Genomic DNA, 13653 nt, shown 5'->3' on the forward strand with positions numbered 1-13653 from the left:
CTTCTTAGTATTTTATAGAACGTTTACAAAACTAGACAGCGAAAAAAATTCAACTAGAACAGAAACGCTCTGACATAAATTGTACTGACTCTCTTTATAGGGGTAAATCATGTAGCGGCTGCTGTCCATCTACAAACATTACCAAGACCAAAAGTGACAAGTAAACAAAATCCCAGTAGATCCTATCTATTGCACCCCACTGTCCAACTTCCTATGTGCTTCATTATAAAAAGCAATTCATTTGTTTGACCCATTTTGACATCCGTAATGCCACGATGATTACTTCTAATAATGCCATTCTCCGGAACATAAACTTGGAATCAGAATCTTGCCCATAACAGATGTCAAACTAACAAGCCTATAATTGCCAGACTGAGATCGTAATCACTGGTATTACATTAGCTTTCCTCCAAGCCATATGTACCATACCTGAGAACACGAGACAAAGGTAGCCTGGCTAAAACTGAACTAAGTTCTTGAGGGTGTATTCTATCAGGCCCTGTACCTTGTTCACATTAACTTTAAGTTAAAATTTAAATAGTATATCATGGGTCGACCACTGACTTGACTGAGCTAAGCCATCTGTGCTCCTAGAGCAGTGATCCTCAACTAGTGGCTTGTGAGCAACATGTTACTCACCAACCCCTTGGATGTTGCTCCCTCTGACCTTACGGGATACTGTCATGGAAAACATGTTTTTTTCATAATGCACCAGTTAATAGTACTACTCCAGCAGACTTCTGCACTGAAATCCATTTCTCAAAAGAGTAAACAGATTTTTTTATATTCAGTTTTGAAATCTGAGATGGAGCTAGACATTTTGTCAATTTCCCAGCTGCTCCTGGTCATGTGACTTGTGCCTGCACTTAAGGAGAGAAATGCTTTCTGGCAGGCTGATGTTTTTCCTTCTCAATGTAACTGAATGTGTCTCAGTGGGACACAAGTTTTTACTATTGAGTGTTGTTCTTAGATCTACCAGGCAGCTGTTATCTTGTGTTAGGGAGCTGCTATCTGGTTACCTTCCCATTGTTCTTTTGTTTGGATGCTGGGGGGGGGAAGGGAGGGGGTGATATCACTCCAATTTGTAGTACAGCAGTAAAGAGTGATTGAAGTTTATCAGAGCACAAGTATAATTAAATTACCTGTAGGGCTGGGTCGCCCGCCGCGCCATCGGCGGGGACGCCCGCCGCGTGGTTCTTAGGCACCATCTTTGTTTCCTAAGGCGGGCCCTCTTAAAGGTACAGGCGCGCTGGCGTGATTGCGCCAGCGCGCATTGACGCACGTTTTGGCGCGAACTTTGACGGTATATAAGGCCCATTCTGACCCCCAGCCAGTGCCCATGATAGAACTTAGTTCTAGTGGTTTTCCTGAGCCTTGTGCGTCTGTCTTTGAAATTCTTATCTGATTATCCGTGTTTGACCCTGCCTGTTTCCTAACAATCCGACAATCTGTATCCTGACCTTTGACTGCCTTCGACAACTCTTCGTCTTAACCCTTTGTTTGATCACCTGGTTTGACCCTTTGCCTGTTTGACGATTCTGATATCCGCCTGCCTCGACCCAGCCTGTCTGACCATCCTTCTGCCTAATTCTCTTGTACTGTGACCTTCGGCCCAAAAGACTCTGCTACCAGCTGTGCCCCTTTGCAGCCAGAACATCTCGCCTTGTACCCCTGGTTAAGTCCAGGTGGCACCCAAGTAAGCTGAGGGCTCCTCCCGAAGCCCAACGGTGGTCACACTACTGGTGAAGCCGAGCCGAGACCAGGGTACTTGGCACTTGTTCTGGTATCGGGTGCCAGTTGTGACAACAAGTCACATGAATTGGGGCAGCTGGGAAATTGACAATATGTCTAGCCCCATGTCAGATTTCAAAATTAAATATAAAAAAATCTGGTGCTCATTTTTGAATTCCTGGGTTAAAGGCATAAAAACCAAACATAACCTCTTGTAGGCTGCCAGTCCACAAAGGTGCTATCAAATGGCCAATCATTTATCACGCTTCCCCTACTTTTATTACATTTGAATGTGGCTCATGGTAAAAAATGTTGGGGACCTCATGCCCTAGAGAATGGATCTTGAAACTCTGATTTCACTTTTAAATCCGTTATAACTAAATTATTTAAATGGAACACTACTCTCAACCTGCATCTTTTTAATGTTAAATATGCTTTTAAAAATATGTTGGGATTAGTCTTTCCCTGTGAAGCAATCAGTTCCTCGTTTTCTATCTCTGCTTTCTTGATTGCTGTTTTACAACTTGTAGTAGTATTAGTATTTTTAGCACAGTATAATATTTACAGTATGCACTGAAAAAATCTTTTGTCCCATCTACTGACAGTTCTTTCCTTATTGCTTAATAATGCCAAGCAAGCAAGCTTTTCTGTTTTAAATACATATATGAGTCTATCCACCTACTCCCAAACAGTTCAACTGCTGGGAACCATGATAGACTTACTTAAAATCTCTGAAAAAAACCCCAGATATTGCAACAAACTCCCAACCTGAAGCCAAATAGGAAGAGTGACTGCAAGCAAATGCAATATTTCATCAACAGCAAGAGTGAAAGGGTGACTTGACCTGGCTGAGTAAATGTTCTTGAACCAGGAGAGTCATTTAGATGAGAAGACCACATTGGCAGATTTTTCTGTAGTAGAAGCAAGGCCTATGTATTTGTGAATACTGCTGACCTACTTGGGCAGTATTGGGGTCACAGAGGAGATTTGCTGGTTGACATCCAAGGGGACTCCATGTGCACCCCATGTGCGCCCCCTGCCTGCACCTAATGAATAGAGGGTTGCCAGACACATGCTATGCTGTATTCAGGTGCAAGCTGCAGGACCGGGTGCAAATAATGGTCCGCCCCACACATTTATCAGACCTTTTTATCATCAAGTGTGAAATGGTATTTAGCCTTTAAAAATTATCATTAATTCAGTTTGTGTCTGGAAAAAACCCACTGAGCTGCACAGACAGCACATGCTAAAAAGGTGACTAAAAGTCAGCAGCCATTTTTGTACATAGATCATTCAGCCAGGAACATGATTATTCTATGTGTAATTAAAGAGACCCTTAAGTAACCCCCCCCCCATGTTGATGTCAGATGAAACAGACGCCTAACCCTGCAGCGGAGTAGCCGGATAACATTAAAGATTGTGAATCTTTATGGTAACTAAGTGTTGATATTTATGATAATTCTGCACCTGGGAAAATGTTTTTGTTTCAATATTTAATTATACATATGCACTGTATCATAACAGGGTGGAGGAACATAGATGAAACACACATACCAGTTTTGCTTACCATGCTGTCTGTTTACACATGAATATCATTAAAGGGTTGTTCGCCGTAAAATTAACTTTTAGCATGATGCGGGCGATGCGATATTCTCAGACAATTTGCAGTTGGTCTTCACATTTTCTTTTCTGTGGTTTTTGAATTACAGGTATAGGATCCCTTATCCAGTAACCCATTATTCAAAAAGCTCTAAATTACGCGAAGGTTGACGCCAATAGATTCCATTTTAATTAAATAATTAAAAATTTGAAAACTGTTTCCTTATTCTCTGTGATATCAAAACAGTCCCTTGTACTTGATCTTGACTAACATACAGTGGGGCTCATTTATAAACATTGTGCAGGGCAGATTGGTTTGCACAGTGGTTATATTTGCCCCACGCATGGTTATATTTATAAAGCTGGATAGGAGTGTGCAAACAACTGCAATTTTTTTGTCGCACTGCAAATGTCTATAAGAGCTTTTTAATAGGGATTCAGCTCAGTATTCAGCCGTTTTCAGCAGGATTCAGATTCGCCCGAGTCCTTGGCCTGGCCGAACCGAATCCTTAAAATTATGTGACTTTTCATCACAAAACAAGGAAATAAAACATTTTTGTCGCCCCCCTCACTGATTTACATATGAAAGTTATGGTTCGGATTTGGTTCACATTTGGACAAATCTTTCACGAAGGATTCAGGCGATTCCAAAATAGTGGACTCGGTGCATCCCTACTTTTTAAACATGTCAAACATCGCAAATTGCGAATATATATGCGAACACTCCGCATTTGGGTTATGCCACAACTTTGGAGGCGGAGAAAATTTTTCGCGAAAAAGTTTTTGCAATTTGCGAATTTTATTACTGTCAACTCTATTTTTGCGCACAATGACCTCGCATAGTGCCTGCACTCACACAGATACCCATCTCAGTTTGAGAGCTTGCGAATATTTTCTGCGCAATGTGAATTCACAAAAGACGGCAAAACTGGCACAGCAGTGCAATATTTTAGCCCTTAAGAAAAAACATGGACAATACATCCATTTGCGAAAAAATATGCACAGTAAAAACGTTATTAATGACCCCCAGTGAATCCTGTGAATGTTGGTGGGGAAACAATCCTATTGTGTTTATTTCATATTTTTTAGCAGACATTTTGTAAAGCGGCTCTTCAGTTTGAAATTTTTATCAGGTAAAGGTATGGGATCCATTATCTGGAAACCCATTATCCAGAATGTTGCGAATTACGAAAAGGCCATCTCCCATAGACTTCATTTTATCCAAATAATCCACATTTTTACAAATGATTTCCTTTTTCCTCTGTAATTTTGAAACATTAGCTTGTACTTGATCCAAACGAAGATATGATTAATCCTTATTGGAAGCAGAACCAGTTTATTATATGTTTTCATGATTTTCTAGTAGACTTAAGGTATGAAGATCCAAATTAGGGAAAGATCCATTATCCGTAAAGCCCCAGGTCCTGAGCATTCTGGATAGCGGGTCTCATACCTGTATCTGGTTTCTAGGGTCCAAATTACCCTAGCAACCAGGCAGTGGTTTGAGTAAGAGACTTTTTTTTAATAGCTTTTTGTAAAGCAGCTCTTCTGTTTGAAATTTTAGCAGGTATCTGGTTTCTAGGGTCCAAATTACCCTAGCAACCAGGCAGTGGTTTGAGTAAGAGACTTCTTTTTTAATAGCTTTTTGTACAGCAGCTCTTCTGTTTGAAATTTTAGCAGGTATCTGGTTTCTAGGGTCCAAATTACCCTAGCAACCAGGCAGTGGTTTGAGTAAGAGACTGGAATATGAGAGGCCTTAATATAAAGATACTGTAAATAATTACAAGTAGCAATAACAATAAAATTATAGTATCAGCAGTGTTGAACCGGGGTGTCTGGGGCCCACTAGGACTGAACCCCCTCCAGTTGCCAGTTGTATCTCCTTCATACGCCACCTGCCATGAAACAGGGCAGGGTTTTTTTTTTTATCCAGTGTCATTGGCTCAGTCCGACAATAGTTTTAGCTCCTGGGGGTCAGTGACCCCCCTTAAAAAGGAGGAAAGAGTTAGAAAAAAAAAGATTAATAAAAAGACCAGTTGATAAAGTAAGGGCAGAGACACGCGTGAAGATTCTGGGAGATTTAGTCGCCGCGCGACATATCACCTCTTCTTCGGGCGACTAATCTCGCCGAACTGCTTTCCCGCCGGTCTAGAATCTAAATCGCTGGCGGGATAGCACTCAGAGCGTTTTGTTTTCTGAAGTCGCCCGAAGTTTCCTCGTGAGGCAACTTCGGGCGACTTTGGAAAATGTAGCGCTCTGAGTGCCCTCAAGCTGGTGATTTCGATTCTAGCCAGCGGGAAGGCAGTTCAGGGAGATTAGTCTCCATGTGTGTCTCTGCCCTAAAGGACTACCCCTTTAACTATAATAATAACACCATAAGAATAAGGAGTGTAAGCATTGCGACACTGCTGTGCACATTGCAGACAAGGAATTCATTACATCACACAGTTGTGCCTGCTATTGGCTTGCAGTACACTCACATTACCCATTCACAATGCTTTCTAAAGCAAGGCGCATGCAAGGTGCGACCCCCCTCCAACTACTCCACCTGAAAACAGGTCAGACACACTCCTAAAGGAAAGCGACTCCCCTCAAGGCTTTTCCCTCTCTACTTCCCACCACATTCTTTCCTCCAGCAGTGTTTGTGGGCGGGGCCTCCAGAGTAGTTTGGTGAGAAGTTACAAAGTAGCCAGACACACACACACCTCCTTCCTCACCTGGATAATCTGACAAGGGAAACTGTGTTTTTTTACAATTATTTGGCAGTGGTGGATTATTGTGGAATTCCTGCTACCCCCCTGAATGCGGACCCTTTGCAGCACTGCTACCCACACAGGGGCCACAAGCAAAGACTTCCTGTGATTGGACAGCATTTTAACTCAGTAAGTTGGTTTTGGAATAAACATGGCAGTTTGTGCTGATTGGGACTGATTTCCCCTGTAGCTGAACCTGTATCTGGATCATTGCTGCCCTAGCAGGGGCATTTTAATTGTGCAGCCTAGTAACTCTCATTCTGCCTGTGGATATGTATGTACAATGTTAATTAAAGCTTTCTTTAAGGGCAAGTAAACCCTATGATAGCATAGGTCTCTTCCCTCTGCCATCACCCTTATATGGTTTAAGCAACAATCCCACCCACCTCTTACTTGCCTTACAGGTTCCTTTGATGCACTTGTCCTCCTATTATTTCACTGTCTGGTGATTATGTGTACTGTGTTTATGGCATGGGTTGCCATTTGTATCAAGTGCCCTGAGTTGCCATTTGTATCAAGTGCCCTGGGTGGCCATTTGTATCAAGTGCCCTGGGTGGCCATTTGTATCAAGTGCCCTGGGTGGCCATTTGTATCATGTGCCCTGGGTGGGCATTTGTATCAAGTGCACTGGGTGGCCATTTGTATCAAGTGCCCTGGGTGGCCATTTGTATAACGTGCCCTGGGTGGTCATTTGTATCAAGTGCCCTGGGTGGTCATTTGTATCCCGTGCCCTGGGTGGTCATTTGTATCCCGTGACCTGGGTGGCCATTTGTATCAAGTGCCCTGGGTGGCCATTTGTATCAAGTGCCCTGGGTGCCCATTTGTATCAAGTGCCCTGGGTGGCCATTTGTATCAAGTGCCCTGGGTGCCAATTGGAATCAAGTGCCCTGGGTGCCAATTGGAATCAAGTGCCCTGGGTGCCAATTGGAATCAAGTGCCCTGGGTGCCAATTGGAATCAAGTGCCCTGGGTGCCAATTGGAATCAAGTGCCCTGGGTGCCAATTGGAATCAAGTGCCCTGTGTGCCAATTGGAATCAAGTGTCCTGGGTGCCAATTGGAATCAAGTGTCCTGGGTGCCAATTGGAATCAAGTGCCCTGGGTGGCCATTTGTATCAAGTGCCCTGGGTGGTCATTTGTATCAAGTGCCCTGGGTGCCAATTGGAATCAAGTGCCCTGGGCGGCCATTTGTGTCAAGTGCCCTGGGTGGGCATTTGTATCAAGTGCACTGGGTGGCCATTTGTAATCAAGTGCCCTGGGTGCCCATTTGTATCAAGTGTCCTGGGTGCCCATTTGTATCAAGTGTTCTGGGTGGCCATTTGTATCAAGTGTCCTGGGTGGCCATTTGTATCAAGTGTCCTGGGTGGCCATTTGTATCAAGTGTCCTGGGTGGCCATTTGTATCAAGTGTCCTGGGTGGCCATTTGTATCAAGTGTCCTGGGTGGCCATTTGTATCAAGTGTCCTGGGTGGCCATTTGTATCAAGTGTCCTGGGTGGCCATTTGTATCAAGTGCCCTGGGTGCCAATTGGAATCAAGTGCCCTGGGTGCCCATTTGTATCAAGTGGCCATTGGCCATTTTTATCAAGTGCCCTGGGTGACCATTTGTACTAAGTCCCATTATTAACACAATATGCATATGCTTTTTCAGGAGTCACACCTCACGCAACATTCAAAATAAGTTTTAACTTTAAAAAGAGATTTTTTTTTATTTTTTACTGAAATTCTTAGCCATGCAATGATACAAATAAAACGAGTGTGGCTTTACTTGCCCTTTAATCTGTTTGAGCAGAAGCCAGTTAAACATTCACTATGGAATTCTGTAACTTTAAAAACCTGTTTGGGTTGTGCTGCTCTACAGACCATGTGACCAGCGTGCACCTTTCCCAGCATCTAGGAACTACACGCCTCAAGCACAGGGATTGTGCCGGCTTTGTTTTCCCTGCATGCAGATGTTACAGGCAATAATAAGTCATTAAAAGAAATCTATAACCATTGTTAGAAAGTATCATTTAAAAAAAAAAAAAAAAAAAGGGCAATCAGTTTCCTTCATTACGTTGTGTTGAAATTTGCTTTTGTTGATAAAACACGTTTATTGTACATTGCACTTGCTGTTGTCTGTGCTTGTGGAACACTGCTAATTGGGACGACAAATTATAACAAAGCGGCTCCTCCTATTAGTGTATTTAACTTTCTATTGAGAAGTTAATCACTGCTGTTTTGCAGATACCGGCATTTTTCCTCCCTTTTGTTGTCGGTAAAACTGGTTGGTGAATAGAGAATTTTCAAAGAAAAAATGTTTTCCTCATTATTTTTATTGGAATCCGAAGCAATTCTGGGACAGAAGTCAACATATAACATCCAGTGAGATGTGATTGTGATTTTGAAAAAAGTTATAGGGGTGGTTCACCTTTACGTTAACTCTTCACATGTTCTAGAATGGCTAATTCTAAGAAACTTTTCACTTGGTCTTCATTATTTATTTATTTTAATTTGCCTGTTTTTCTGTTTGTTTTCTCCAGCTTTCAAATGGGGGTCACCGACTCCATCTAAAAAATAAATGCTACAAATACTGCTATTCATTGCGCTTCATTTTATTCAGCACCTCTCCTATTAATATTCTAGTTTTTCTTTTAAATCAGTGCATGGTTGCTAGGTAATTTGGACCCTAACAACCAAATTACTGAAATGCCAAACTGGAGAGCTGCTAAATCAGGGGTCCCTAACCACTCAGTACCGGTTCCCCAACCGCCCACTACCCCCAGTCTTCAACTGGGTGTCACAAAATTGGACGCCGGTGCACAGAATTGGATGCCGACCCCTCCCAACCCCCCGACCCCCTTCACCGGTCACTAAATCACTAAATAACAACAATTAATAAAAAATGAAGATCAATTGCAAAGTATCACTCTCTACATCCTTCTAAAAATCAATTTAAAGGTAAACACACCCTTTAAGGATTAACCCTTCACATACCAGGCAGCACTCTACTTCAAAGACACAAAGTATCAGAATGGATCATACTGTAGGCCTAGTGAGACCCTTTGGGAAAAGACTGTGTGGTCCTTGCCTGATGGGGTATTATAACCTGCCTAATAGATATCTTTTAAAAATATGTTTACCAAAAGGGGCAACCCATACAAGTGCCAATAAGCTACTTGGTCTGGAGCAGTTTATATTGGCTGTGAATATTTTTGGATTTATCTTTGACATCATGTGGCATTGTATAGAGGAAATGTATATGTACAATATAAAATAAATATACTTAAAGAACTTGGCAGGGCAATTGACATTTAAAGGGGTTGTTCACCTTTAAATTAACTTTTAGTATGATGAAGTGAGTGATAATCTGGGACAATTTACAATTGGTATTTATTATTTTTGGTTTTTGAGTTTAGTTTTTTGTTCAGCAGCTCTTTTGGCAGGGCCCAGCTTACCCTAGCAACCATGCATTGATTTGAATTGAATAAGAGACTGGAATATGAAAATGGACATGGTCTGAATAGAAAGATGAGTAATACAAAGAAGCAATACATTTCTAGCCCTACAGAGAATGTTTTTTAGATGGGGTCAGTGACCCCATTTGAAAGCTGTAAAGTGTCAGAAGAAGGCAAATAATTCAAAAACAATAAAAAGTGAAAAATGAAGACCAATTGGAAAGTTGCTAAGTATTGGCCATTCTATAACATACTAAAACTTAACGGTGAACCACCCCTTTAATCATTTTGACATGATTCTGTAGAGAAACCCGTAAAATGAAAACGTGTTCAGCATTGACTCGCTGGAAGCCCTGTGTCACCGCTGTCCATTCTCCTATTTTAACTATGGAACAAGCTCTTTTTCTTTGACTGCTTATGCAATGATACAGGATTGCAGCAGGGCTGGTAGCCCAGAGGCTACTTTCTTTTGCAGAAGCATAGGAAATCCTTCATTCCTCTATAAGGTACTGATATGCCAAAAAAGTACAGTTATTGTGTCACTGTCAGATCACGATTGGTTCCACTGTTTTCTATGGGGACACTAGAACTGCTGAAATTAGTTCTTAAAGGGTGGTCCACCTTTACGTTGCGTTAGTATGTTATAAAATGGCCAATTGTCCAGCAATAAGCAAAAGTTGTTGTCTATCATACATCTTCTTGATGTCCAGTGGCCTAAATTATTCTCTGAGTTGGCACATGAGTGCCTGAGTGTATTGACAGGTATTTTGATAAACAAGCTAAAATTTCATTATCAACATCTGCAACTGTCAGTTTCCATGCTCTAGATCCCCAACCTTTTTTTACCCGTGAGCCACATTGAAATGTAAAAAAAACTTTGGAAACAACACAAGCATAAAGAAAGTCCAAGGAGATGCCAAATAAGGGCTGTGATTGGCTATTGATATCCCCTATGTGGACTGGTAGCCTACGGGAGACTCTTTTTGGCGGTACACATGGTTTTTAATCAACCATAACTGGCCTGCAATTGAAAAATAAGGCCCTGCTTTGATGAGAGCAACATCCAAGGGGTTGTTGAGCAATATGTTGCTCCTAAGCCACTGGTTGGGGATCACTGCTTGGGATTAATGAAAGGGAACTCATTTTGCTGCTACGGGATAGTGCACTGGTGTAGCCCAACCTCTGTCTGTGCATTCCCCCACTCACAGTATTTATAGAAGTTCTAAGGACATTATAACAAATTCTCATGACATACACCTGAATCATTTCGGTGGTGATTTATTCTGGAAGATCCACCTTTACTGTGGATTGATCTGTAATCTTGTAAAGTGGTTATCTTCTTTGGTGGCCTTAAAGGCAGGGTTAAGCAAATACGTATTAGCCCATTTAATAGAATGTAGACAATGTCAATACGTCTCTCGTTGCCTGAAGGACGCTGGCATTAGCATGAGCTATTATAGTGTCGTTAAATGAGCTTGAAAGCTTTGGCACTAATGCTCAGGATTTTAGTACAAAACAAAAGTCAAAATAAAGTAGATATTAAAGAATGTTATTAAAATGAAAGAATAGGTAAAAAATCTTTTTTTACATTTTAGGGAGGTTTTTCTTCGGGTTTAAAGGAACCATTTAACCGCACCCACATTTAAGACCATCAGTTTTTAAACTAAAGTTTCCAACGTGGAGATAAGACTTTGTGGCGCACAGAGTATGCCTTTAAAAATGTACCCATGCTAATTGCTATTAAATACAGTTGTAAAATGTCTTAAATGTCTTAAATGTAAATAAGATACAGGTATTGGATCTGTTTTACAGAAACCCATTATCCATAAACAGTGGCCCCAACATTACACGCAATATAATAAACAGTGGCCCCAACATTACGTGCAGTATAATAAACAGTGGCCCCAACATTACATGCAGCATAATAAACAGTGGCCCCAACATTACATGTAGTATAATAAAATGTGACCCCAACATTACATGCAGTATAATAAAATGTGACCCCAACATTACATGTAGTATAATAAAACGCAGTATAATAAACAGTGGCCCCAACATTACATGCAGTATAATAAACAGTGGCCCTAACATTACATGCGGTATAATAAACAGTGGCCCCAACATTACATGCAGTATAATAAAAATGTGACCCCAACATTACATGTAGTATAATAAACAGGGACCCTAACATCATATATAGTATAATAAACAGTGGCCCCAACATTACATGCAGTATAATAAACAGGGACCCTAACATCATATATAGTATAATAAACAAAGGCCCCAACATTACATGCAGTATAATAAACAGTGGCCCCAACATTACATGTAGTATAATAAACAGGGACCCTAACATCACATGTAGTATAATAAACAGTGGCCCCAACATTACATGCAGTATAATAAACAGAAACCCCAACATTACATGCAGTATAATAAACAGTGGCCCCAACATTACATGCAATATAATAAACAGGGACCCTAACATCACATGTAGTATAATAAACAGTGCCCCCAACTTTACATGCAGTATATTAAACAGGGACCCCAACATTACATGCAGTATAATAAACAGGGACCCCAACATTACATGCAGTATAATAAACAGTGGCCCCAACATTTCAAGACACAGTTGCCCCAGCATTTGAATACAATATCCAATACATCATCATAGTTCCCTTTCCCAAACTTCATTCTGCCCACTTGAATGCAATTTACGAGAAATAAAGTAGGATGGAAAACTAATGGAATGGAATGCCCCCCCAGTTACAGAAATGGTAACATTGATGGACTGGCCTGTCCTGTTGGTGAAGTTGGAAATCCTAAGCAAAAGGCTTTTATATGTAAGGGCTAGTCCACACAAGGAGATTCGGGGAGATTTTGTCGCCTGGCGACTAATCGCATCGTCTTTTGAGCAACTATCTCCCCGAACTGCCTCGTTGTTTTTCCCCATAGGTTACAATGCAAAGTCGCCTGCGCTAATGCACACGCGGCGATGCGTTTTCTATTTACTGAGGCATGTATAACAACGAGGCAGTTCGGGGAGATAGTTGCTCAAAAGACGAGGCGACAAAATCTCCCCGAATCTCCTCATGTGGCCTTACCCTAAATGTTTTGCCCATTACATACTGAGGTGAAAGGGCCTCTTCTAATGCCAGTTTTACCTTGTGCGTGTTTCTTTTATTTGTTTCTGTACGGGTTTGTGTGTACTTGATGGTGTTGTAAAGTTTTCCAACAATTGTCTTGATGCTAAAGGTTACAGTTCTATCTTTGTGTTCTGCATTGTGTGTTGCTTAGTTTTGTGGCTATGGGCTGGTCACACACAATACCTGGTTTCCATTGTTGAACATGCAGAATGTGGCTGTCTTTGGCAGAACAGGAAAAAGCACAATTTAACCATGAAATAAAAGGGTGTGTGTGTGCTTATTTGCATCGTTTAAAGACATATGCTAAAAGTATCACGCCCTTATTTTAATAATGTTAATGCAAAAGTCTAATTTTAGCACCCATGTTATTAAATCAGGCTGATCATATCTTAACTCTTGAAGTGCTACTCACAGTTGAATAAGGCTTGGCATCTTAATGATACTGTATATCAGCTTAGGTTGTATCAAGTGAAGCGGCACAGAAAGGGCTGTATGTCTAGAACTTTTATCTGTTGGAAAAATATTACTGTCCACCTACAGCAATTTTTTTCATAGTTTGCCAGAATACAGGTATGGGACCTTTTATCCAAAATGCTCGGGACTTTGGGTTCTCCGGATAACGGGTCTTTCTGTAATATGGATCTTCATAGATGACCTTAAGTCTACTAAAAATCATTAAATAAACCAAATAGGCTGGTTTTGCTTCCAATAAGGATTAATTATTTCTTAGTTTGGATCAAGTACAAGGTACAGGTATAGGATCCCTTATCCAGAAACCCGATATCCAGAAAGCTCCGAATTACGGAATGGCTGTCTCCCATAGACTCCATTTTATCCAAATAATCCAAATTTTTAAAAATGATTTCCTTTTTCTCTGTAATAATAAAACAGTAGCTTGTACCTGATCCAAACTAAGATATAATTAATCCTTATTGGAAGCAAAACCTGCCTATTGGGTTTATTTAATGTTTAAATTAATTTGTAGTAGACTT

General features: G+C 41.0%; 1 protein-coding gene across 3 annotated transcripts in view; it reads left to right on the forward strand.

Annotated features, from left to right (window-relative positions):
- The window catches only part of LOC108710852 (phospholipid-transporting ATPase VB), a 663706-nt gene that overhangs the window by 320243 nt on the left and 329810 nt on the right, over positions 1–13653 (forward strand). Inside the window, exon 1 of one of the 3 annotated variants that reach the window (XM_018252030.2) lies at positions 5870–6212. The exons of the other annotated variants lie outside the window; for them this stretch is intronic. The gene's annotated coding sequence lies outside the window, so the exon portion shown is untranslated. Of the gene's footprint in view, positions 1–5869; positions 6213–13653 lie in introns of those variants that run through there. 3 annotated transcript variants of the gene reach the window in all.

The sequence above is a fragment of the Xenopus laevis genome, chromosome 3L, assembly GCF_017654675.1.
Source record: "Xenopus laevis strain J_2021 chromosome 3L, Xenopus_laevis_v10.1, whole genome shotgun sequence".
NCBI lineage: Eukaryota > Metazoa > Chordata > Amphibia > Anura > Pipidae > Xenopus > Xenopus laevis.